Genomic DNA, 9624 nt, shown 5'->3' with positions numbered 1-9624 from the left:
TGGTACCCGAGACCAAATTAAACTTTCTACAGATCATGAGTAGTAAACCTGGATGTTTTTCCTGCGGGAAGTGCACTACGTGCAGATCCCTTCTTACTGGCCCTACATTCCCCCATCCGCACTCAGGGAAGAATATTAAAATCAAGTTTCACCTGCACTGTAAGCTCGATCACGTGGTATATACCCTGACATGTCCATGTGGATTATGCTACGTAGGGCTCACCACACGGTGCTTTAGGGAGCGAATGGCAAACCACCGGTTATCCATTAGAACTGCAATTCAAACAGGCAATACTGACAAGCCTGTAGCCCGACATTACCTGTTGAGAGGGCATCAGGTTGCGAATTTAAAATGCAGGTTAATCGACTGGGTTCCACCGCTACCCTATGGGGGGGACCGCAAGTTAGCATTACGCAAACGGGAGAGTTTTTGGATCTCGCACCTTAATACTGTGTCACCGAAAGGCCTCAATGAACATTCAGCCATGAATGCCTTTTTATAAGCTAGGTGCCCTGTGTAGATCATTGCATGGGAATTGGCCCATGCCATGGTAGGTTGAAGTGGGAAGGGGTCCTATTCCTTTCATTTATTTAGTGTTTGTCAGTAGAGGCATAACACGGTACACAATTATATAGATCTCATTTAGTACATTGGAGATATATGCGTAATAAATGTAAGAAGCTTGTGATCAAGTGTTGTTCCATATGATTTTTGTGATATGTCATTTTTGCGTATCGTGTGGCGCCCTATTGGCAGTGTAATTTTTACACTTTTATCATTATATGTATTATTTTTGTTATTTTTGAATATTATAAATTTCTGTAATCTTTGACTCCCATGTCCTATACCTTTATTTCTATGTATCCCCCCGTTTGTGTTTTTTCAACTGTACCTGATCCACTGTCATTTTGAACACCATAAGTCGTTTGTTGCCTTTATTCCTACAATAGGCAACCTCTGATATTGTTCCAGAAGCTGTACTTGGATGTTTCTTCTTACGAGGTTGTAATGTTACTAGCACTTCTATGAGTGCCACTACACCTATAGACCTGTTGGTACATCTGAATTGGCGGTAACGGTATGGGTTACACTGCCGATGATGTTGTGTGGTGGTGTGACCCCTTGCCGAGTAATTTTGGTAATTTTTGCGTAGCATGACACATTGTGCACATTCTTTTTGCCTCTAAAGTGTAGCCGCCGGGTCCTTGACACTTCCTGCCTTGGACGTGGAACGCATTGCGTTGCACGGCTGGTGCTGGCAGGATGTTGCGATGGTGTGTGTTGGTTTGGGCCCTCGCGGCTTCCGTAGCCTGGCCTCGGGCACTTCCGTGTTCGGGAGGTGGAACGCATTGCGTTCCACAGACAGCGGTATGCAGTTAAGTGTTACCTAGGTTTCTAGTTTTTGATTTGTATGGCAACCTGATGATTGTGGTATCCAGGAGTCTCTACAAGATATCTGTTATAACGGTATTCACCTCGTAGGTTAAATAGAACTACGTAAGGACGGTACCTTTTCACCTACACACCATCTACTTCCTGTGTGGGGGTATATAAGGTTAGCACACCAGCCTCAACTTTGTGTGGCTGTTTAAGTTTGGAGGGAATTTTGAACCCCTGTGGTGAGTATTGAATCTTTACCTTGACCTGATATATGCACACATGCGGGCTTCATATGATTGGTGTTTTAGCTATCTGGTATCTATTTTTAGTTACTACTACGGTTGTCTGGGTTGCTCCATGATTGAGAAATAGGTAACTTTTTGAGTAAGTATACTTTCTCTATTGACTGGTGGTGGTCTATTCACAGCCCTGCATATGTCTTGATGTATACACACGGATATGTATGTGTCTTTAGACGTGTCTCCATTTCCACATGTTTTGATGTATTATTGCAGTACTGTCGTCTGACTGTTGACTCATGAACTCTACAGCCTCGTTATTGTCTGGATACCACTAATTGATTAATTTCGAGTAAGTGTATGATGTCAGTTATACTAGTGTGGATTGATATTGCTGCATGATAGGTTGAGGTACGAATAGTACACATTTGTCTCTGATGGCACATACCTGTGGCTCTGTGGTTTGCTCACGGTGGCAGTGGATCAATTGGTGGCATCGCACATATGACAGTATTTTGTGATTTATCATAAACTAAGGTTATTTGGGTCTGGGAGTCCATTAATGTTTTTGTTTTTTTGTTAATTATATGTATATTTATGTGCATTTGTCTGTTTTCTTTATAGTTATATATGTGATGCTTTCAAACTATTGTATATTGAAGCTTGTCTTGATAAAGATCCTAAGCAGAGGATCGAAACGTCGACCGAAATAAGCCTGATATCGACTACAATAAAACCACTGTGAAAAATTGAAGCTGTCTGAAGTTGTGTAATTGGATGAGTGCACCTCCACATTGTTGGATTGTTTTCTATATATATATATATATATATATATATATATAGCAGTACGGTAGGCCACGGCTGTACCTACCTCTGTGTCGTCAGTGCACTCGTCGTCCATAAGTAATATAATACTATACTATCCATCCATCTACATTGTATACCTGTGGTGGCTTTTAGTTGTGCGCATTAAAATATGGAGAACAAAAATGTGGAGGTTAAAAAAATAGGGAAAGATCAAGATCCACTTCCACCTCGTGCTGAAGCTGCTGCCACTAGTCATGGCCGAGACGATGAAATGCCATCAACGTCGTCTGCCAAGGCCGATGCCCAATGTCATAGTACAGAGCATGTAAAATCCAAAACACAAAAGATCAGTAAAATGACCCAAAAATCAAAATTAAAAGCGTCTGAGGAGAAGCGTAAACTTGCCAATATGCCATTTACAACACGGAGTGGCAAGGAATGGCTGAGGCCCTGGCCTATGTTCATGGCTAGTGGTTCAGCTTCACATGAGGATGGAAGCACTCATCCTCTCGCTAGAAAAAAGAAAAGACTTAAGCTGGCAAAAGCACAGCAAAGAACTGTGCGTTCTTCGAAATCACAAATCCCCAAGGAGAGTCCAATTGTGTCGGTTGCGATGCCTGACCTTCCCAACACTGGACGGGAAGAGCTTGCGCCTTCCACCATTTGCACGCCCCCTGCAAGTGCTGGAAGGAGCACCCGCAGTCCAGTTCCTGATAGTCAAATTGAAGATGTCAGTGTTGAAGTACACCAGGATGAGGATATGGGTGTTGCTGGCGCTGGGGAGGAAATTGACAAGGAGGATTCTGATGGTGAGGTGGTTTGTTTAAGTCAGGCACCCGGGGAGACACCTGTTGTCCGTGGGACAAATATGGCCATTGACATGCCTGGTCAAAATGCAAAAAAAATCAGCTCTTCAGTGTGGAATTATTTCAACAGAAATGCGGACAACTGGTGTCAAGCCGTGTGTTGCCTTTGTCAAGCTGTAATAAGTAGGGGTAAGGACGTTAACCACCTCGGAACATCCTCCTTTATACGTCACCTGCAGCGCATTCATAATAAGTCAGTGACAAGTTCAAAAACTTTGGGCGACAGCGGAAGCAGTCCACTGACCAGTAAATCCCTTCCTCTTGTAACCAAGCTCCCGCAAATCACACCACCAACTCCCTCAGTGTCAATTTCCTCCTTACCCAAGAAAGCCAATAGTCCTGCAGGCCATGTCACTGGCAAGTCTGACGAGTCCTCTCCTGCCTGGGATTCCTCCGATGCATCCTTGAGTGTAACGCCTACTGCTGCTGGCACTGCTGTTGTTGCTGCTGGGAGTCGATCGTCATCCCAGAGGGGAAGTCGGAAGACCACTTGTACTACTTCCGGTAAGCAATTGACTGTCCAACAGTCCTTTGCGAGGAAGATGAAATATCACAGCAGTCATCCTGTTGCAAAGCGGATAACTCAGGCCTTGACAACTATGTTGGTGTTAAACGTGCGTCCAGTATCCGCCGTTAGTTCATGGGGAACTAGAGAATTGCTTGAGGTAGTGTGTCCCCGTTACCAAATACCATCTAGGTTCCACTTCTCTAGGCAGGCGATACCGAGAATGTACACGGACGTCAGAAAAAGACTCACCAGTGTCCTAAAAAATGCAGTTGTACACAATGTCCACTTAACCACGGACATGTGGACAAGTGGAGCAGGGCAGGCTCAGGACTATATGACTGTGACAGCCCACTGGGTAGATGTATTGCCTCCCGCTGCAAGAACAGCAGCGGCGGCACCAGTAGCAGCATCTCGCAAACGCCAACTCGTTCCTAGGCAGGCTACGCTTTGTATCACCGCTTTCCAGAATACGCACACAGCTGAAAACCTCTTACGGCAACTGAGGAAGATCATCGCAGATTGGCTTACCCCAATTGGACTCTCCTGGGGATTTGTGGCATCGGACAACGCCAGCAATATTGTGCGTGCATTACATCTGGGCAAATTCCAGCACGTCCCATGTTTTGCACATACCTTGAATTTGGTGGTGCAGAATTATTTAAAAAACTACAGGGGCGTGCAAGAGATGCTGTCGGTGGCCAGAAGAATTGCGGGCCACTTTCGGCGTACAGGCACCGCATACAGAAGACTGGAGCACCACCAAAAACACCTGAACCTGCCCTGCCATCATCTGAAGCAAGAGGTGGTAACGAGGTGGAATTCAACCCTCTATATGCTTCAGAGAATGGAGGAGCAGCAAAAGGCCATTCAAGCCTATACATCTGCCCACGATATAGGCAAAGGAGGTGGAATGCACCTGTCTCAAGCGCAGTGGAGAATGATTTCAACGTTGTGCAAGGTTCTGCAACCTTTTGAACTTGCCACACGTGAAGTCAGTTCAGACACTGCCAGCCTGAGTCAGGTCATTCCCCTCATCAGGCTTTTGCAGAAGAAGCTGGAGGCATTGAAGGAGTAGCTAAAACAGAGCGATTCCGCTAGGCATGTGGGACTTGTGGATGGAGCCCTTCATTCGCTTAACCAGGATTCACGGGTGGTCAATCTGTTGAAATCAGAGCACTACATTTTGGCCACCGTGCTCGATCCTAGATTTAAAACCTACGTTGGATCTCTCTTTCTGCAGAGGTTCAAAGACCTGCTGGTGAGAAAATTGTCAAGTCAAGCGGAACGCGACCCGTCAACATCTCCTCCTTCACATTCTCCCGCAACTGGGGGTGCAAGGAAAAGGCTACGAATTCCGAGCCCACCCGCTGGCGGTGATGCAGGGCAGTCTGGAGCGACTGCTGATGCTGACATCTGGTCCGGACTGAAGGACCTGCCAACGATTACTGACATGTCGTCTACTGTCACTGCATATGATTCTCTCACCATTGAAAGAATGGTGGAGGATTATATGAGTGACCGCATCCAAGTAGGCACGTCAGACAGTCCGTACGTATACTGGCAGGAAAAAGAGGCAATTTGGAGGCCCTTGCACAAACTGGCTTTATTCTACCTAAGTTGCCCTCCCTCCAGTGTGTACTCCGAAAGAGTGTTTAGTGCCGCCACTCACCTTGTCAGCAATCGGCGTACGAGGTTACTTCCAGAAAATGTGGAGAAGATGATGTTCATTAAAATGAATTATAATCAATTCCTCCATGGAGACATTCACCAGCAGCAATTGCCTCCAGAAAGTACACGGGGACCTGAGATGGTGGATTCCAGTGGGGACGAATTAATAATCTGTGAGGAGGGGGATGTACACAGTGAAAGGGGTGATGAATCGGACGATGATGATGAGGTGGACATCTTGCCTCTGTAGAGCCAGTTTGTGCAAGGAGAGATTGATTGCTTCTTTTTTGGTGGGGGCCCAAACCAACCAGTCATTTCAGTCACAGTCGTGTGGCAGACCCTGTGGCTGAAATGATGGGTTTGTTAAAGTGTGCATGTCCTGTTTATACAACATAAGGGTGGGTGGGAGGGCCCAAGGACAATTCCATCTTGCACCTCTTTTTTCTTTCATTTTTCTTTGCGTCATGTGCTGTTTGGGGAGTATTTTTTTGAAGGGCCATCCTGTCTGACACTGCAGTGCCACTCCTAGATGGGCCAGGTGTTTGTGTCGGCCACTAGGGTCGCTTAGCTTAGTCACACAGCTACCTCATTGCGCCTCTTTTTTTCTTTGCATCATGTGCTGTTTGGGGAGTATTTTTTTGAAGTGCCATCCTGCGTGACACTGCAGTGCCACTCCTAGATGGGCCAGGTGTTTGTGTCGGCCACTAGGGTCGCTTAGCTTAGTCACACAGCTACCTCATTGCGCCTCTTTTTTTCTCTGCGTCATGTGCTGTTTGGGGAGTATTTTTTTGAAGGGCCATCCTGTCTGACACTGCAGTGCCACTCCTAGATGGGCCAGGTGTTTGTGTCGGCCACTAGGGTCGCTTAGCTTAGTCACACAGCTACCTCATTGCGCCTCTTTTTTTCTTTGCGTCATGTGCTGTTTGGGGAGTATTTATTTGAAGGGCCATCCTGTCTGACACTGCAGTGCCACTCCTAGATGGGCCAGGTGTTTGTGTCGGCCACTAGGGTCGCTTAGCTTAGTCACACAGCTACCTCATTGCGCCTCTTTTTTTCTTTGCGTCATGTGCTGTTTGGGGAGTATTTTTTTGAAGGGCCATCCTGCGTGACACTGCAGTGCCACTCCTAGATGGGCCAGGTGTTTGTGTCGGCCACTAGGGTCGCTTAGCTTAGTCACACAGCTACCTCATTGCGCCTCTTTTTTTCTATGCGTCATGTGCTGTTTGGGGAGTATTTTTTTGAAGGGCCATCCTGCCTGACACTGCAGTGCCACTCCTAGATGGGCCAGGTGTTTGTGTCGGCCACTTGTGTCGCTTAGCTTAGCCATCCAGCGACCTCGGTGCAAATTTTAGGACTAAAAATAATATTGTGAGGTGTGACGTGTTCAGAATAGACTGGAAATGAGTGGAAATTATGGTTATTGAGGTTAATAATACTATGGGATCAAAATGACCCCCAAATTCTATGATTTAAGCTGTTTTTTAGGGTTTTTTGGAAAAAAAACCTGAATCCAAAACACACCCGAATCCGACAAAAAAAATTCGGTGAGGTTTTGCCAAAACGCGTTCGAACCCAAAACACGGCCGCGGAACCGAACCCAAAACCAAAACACAAAACCCGAAAAATTTCCGGTGCACATCACTAATTGCACATGTTATATCTGTCCCCCCTGCAGTGCACATGGTTTTGCCCATTAGAGAACAATTTTGCTGCTGCTATCAGGTCTGAATTAGGCCCTTTGTCTTTGCATCCAACTCCACCCCTTTGTCTATGGAAAAAAACTTTTGCTATTCTGCAATCCAAACATCACCATCCTGCTCTGTAAAAGCTAGGTGCTTTGGTGGAAATGTAAGCCTACTTCTACAGGGAATGAGATGCACGGCAGATCCACAGTTGATTTTCCACTCTGTATTGGATGTTTTGTAAATTACCTTCAATGTCATCTGGGCAAATCTTGATGTTTTGGTCGATGACAAAACAACTTTTACACCCCACTGATTATCTATCATGAGCTATTGATGTTCCCATAAAGCCCTGCTTATCTATGGGCAAGTAGTGCTGAAAGAAATAAACTGTGCACTTACAGAGCTGTCAGAATTTTCGGTACAATTTCTAGGAACATTTAACATCTATGCAGGTGCTCCTACAAGTCACATGCAATGCACTACTGCTGTGCATAGAGCACTACTACACCATCCAACATGTCATGACCACTAGACATGAGTTTATATATCAGCTTCTGAATTGTAATGATCTGCCTTCCAGAAATAAATCAGCATAGCAGAACGAATACTAGAAAATGCATATAGTACAATTCAAACTGTACCAGTTGTTAAAATGGAGAGATGCTTTAACAACTAGCTGGAACTGCCCTTGAAAATTATGATTGTGAACTATATTTTACATGTGACCATGGCAGATGTATTAAGCCTGGAGAAATGATAAAGCAGTGATAATTGGAAGGTGATAACGCACCAGCCAATCATTGCGGGTTTGAAAAATGACAGTTAGGAGCTGATTGGCTGGTGCATTATCGCCTTCCACTGCTTTATCACTTCTCCAGGCTTAATACATCTGCCCCCATGTTACAAAATGCAATATCTATGCAGCCATAGGCCTGACTCAGAGATGGACGCAGATCACTCAGTAGCTACATCTTTGTAAGCAGCTGCTGTGTGTGAATATGCAAATGCTGCAGGAGGCGTTTGGTGTAATAGACGCTTCCTGCATGCTTCTGTTGCTATGTCCGAGGACGCAGCATCATTTCTTCTGCAAAAAAACATCGGACAGGATAGCTGGTGTTTTCACTCTGCCTGAGCCAGGAAATCTATGTCAAAAAATGCAGACCCTGGCCAAGGCACCCCTATAAAACGCAGGCAACACACCACTGTTTTTGTAGAACAGTCCCCGTCGGTGATCCCTGCTCTGCTACCAAACAACCACAGCATGTCAATCATGCTGAGGCTTAGGGGAACTGTGAGTGACAATTCAAACTGGATGTTACTAGTATGACTCTGTAAAACAGGTTTAGTGAGCCAAGTTTGTAGTGGCTAATGTTCACTGAAGGAGGGTCCAGTGCTTCTGAGAACATGCAGCTTTATTAAAAATAGGTTGTGTTTGGTGGAAGGTTTCCATGCCATGTAGATAAAATTGGGATGTGGTCATGATCCTGGGGGTCGTGATCCTGGCAGTCAGCATAACGATGCCGTGAACCGGCTGCCTGAATGCCGTCAGGGGGCCGGGGGCTATTCCCACTCGTTGGTGTCCACAACACCCATAGTGTGGGAATAGAACCTGTGGTGAGCGCAGCAAGCCATCAAGCCCCGTAAGAGGCTTTGTTGCACTCGCCCCCTGCCAGCATTCTGGCGGCCAGGATTCCGGCATCGGCATGCTGACCACCTGGATCCCAACCTAATACAATAAAAATATAACGCGCAGTGCTGGTAATCAAGTGATAGTGCTATATTGCAGAGGCTTGGAGGCCACTGACAAACTCTCAAGGTGTGCCTCCTATATGATTACTGTAAACCCTTACTGTAGGTCTACATGTGCAGCTGCAGCTGTGTAGGTACCAACAGAGCTACACAGGAAACTGGCAGCTGAGGATGGAGCTGTACACAGGGCTGCCATCAGAAATGATGGGGCACGGGACTGACAAAATAGACAGGGCCGCTCCCTCCTCACAAAAAAAAATTCTGCCACACTACTCTACCCCTATGTGATGTCATACATTTTGACGTTACATATAGGTGAAGTGTTGTGGACCTACAGGAATGTTTTACAGAGAGCGTCTTGTTTTAAGAAGTCCTCATTGCGCATCAGACTGCTGTTGATTCACAGACTGTTGCAACTCTACAGGTATTGGTGGGAGGAGCCAGGGTTGGGCCCCCCTCTCTGTACGGGCCCGGGACTCCAGTCCCCACAGTACCCCCCTGATGGCTGCCCTGAATAAGAGTAATGTGTGGGACACCAAATGCAGCCCCCAAAGTGTATCAGGTTGCCCATCACTGGTCTAAATAATGTTAAGATGCACTTATAGGACAGTCTTGCCTTCTGCTTCATATTATGAACATACTGCACATACAAGGTTTGCTTTGTACTTAATACTGATGGGCAAACTGATGGCCTGTAGTGTTAATTCTAGGGCGAACTGCG

This window comes from Pseudophryne corroboree, chromosome 1 (assembly GCF_028390025.1).
Source record: "Pseudophryne corroboree isolate aPseCor3 chromosome 1, aPseCor3.hap2, whole genome shotgun sequence".
NCBI lineage: Eukaryota > Metazoa > Chordata > Amphibia > Anura > Myobatrachidae > Pseudophryne > Pseudophryne corroboree.
This window is presented reverse-complemented; position numbering follows the sequence as displayed.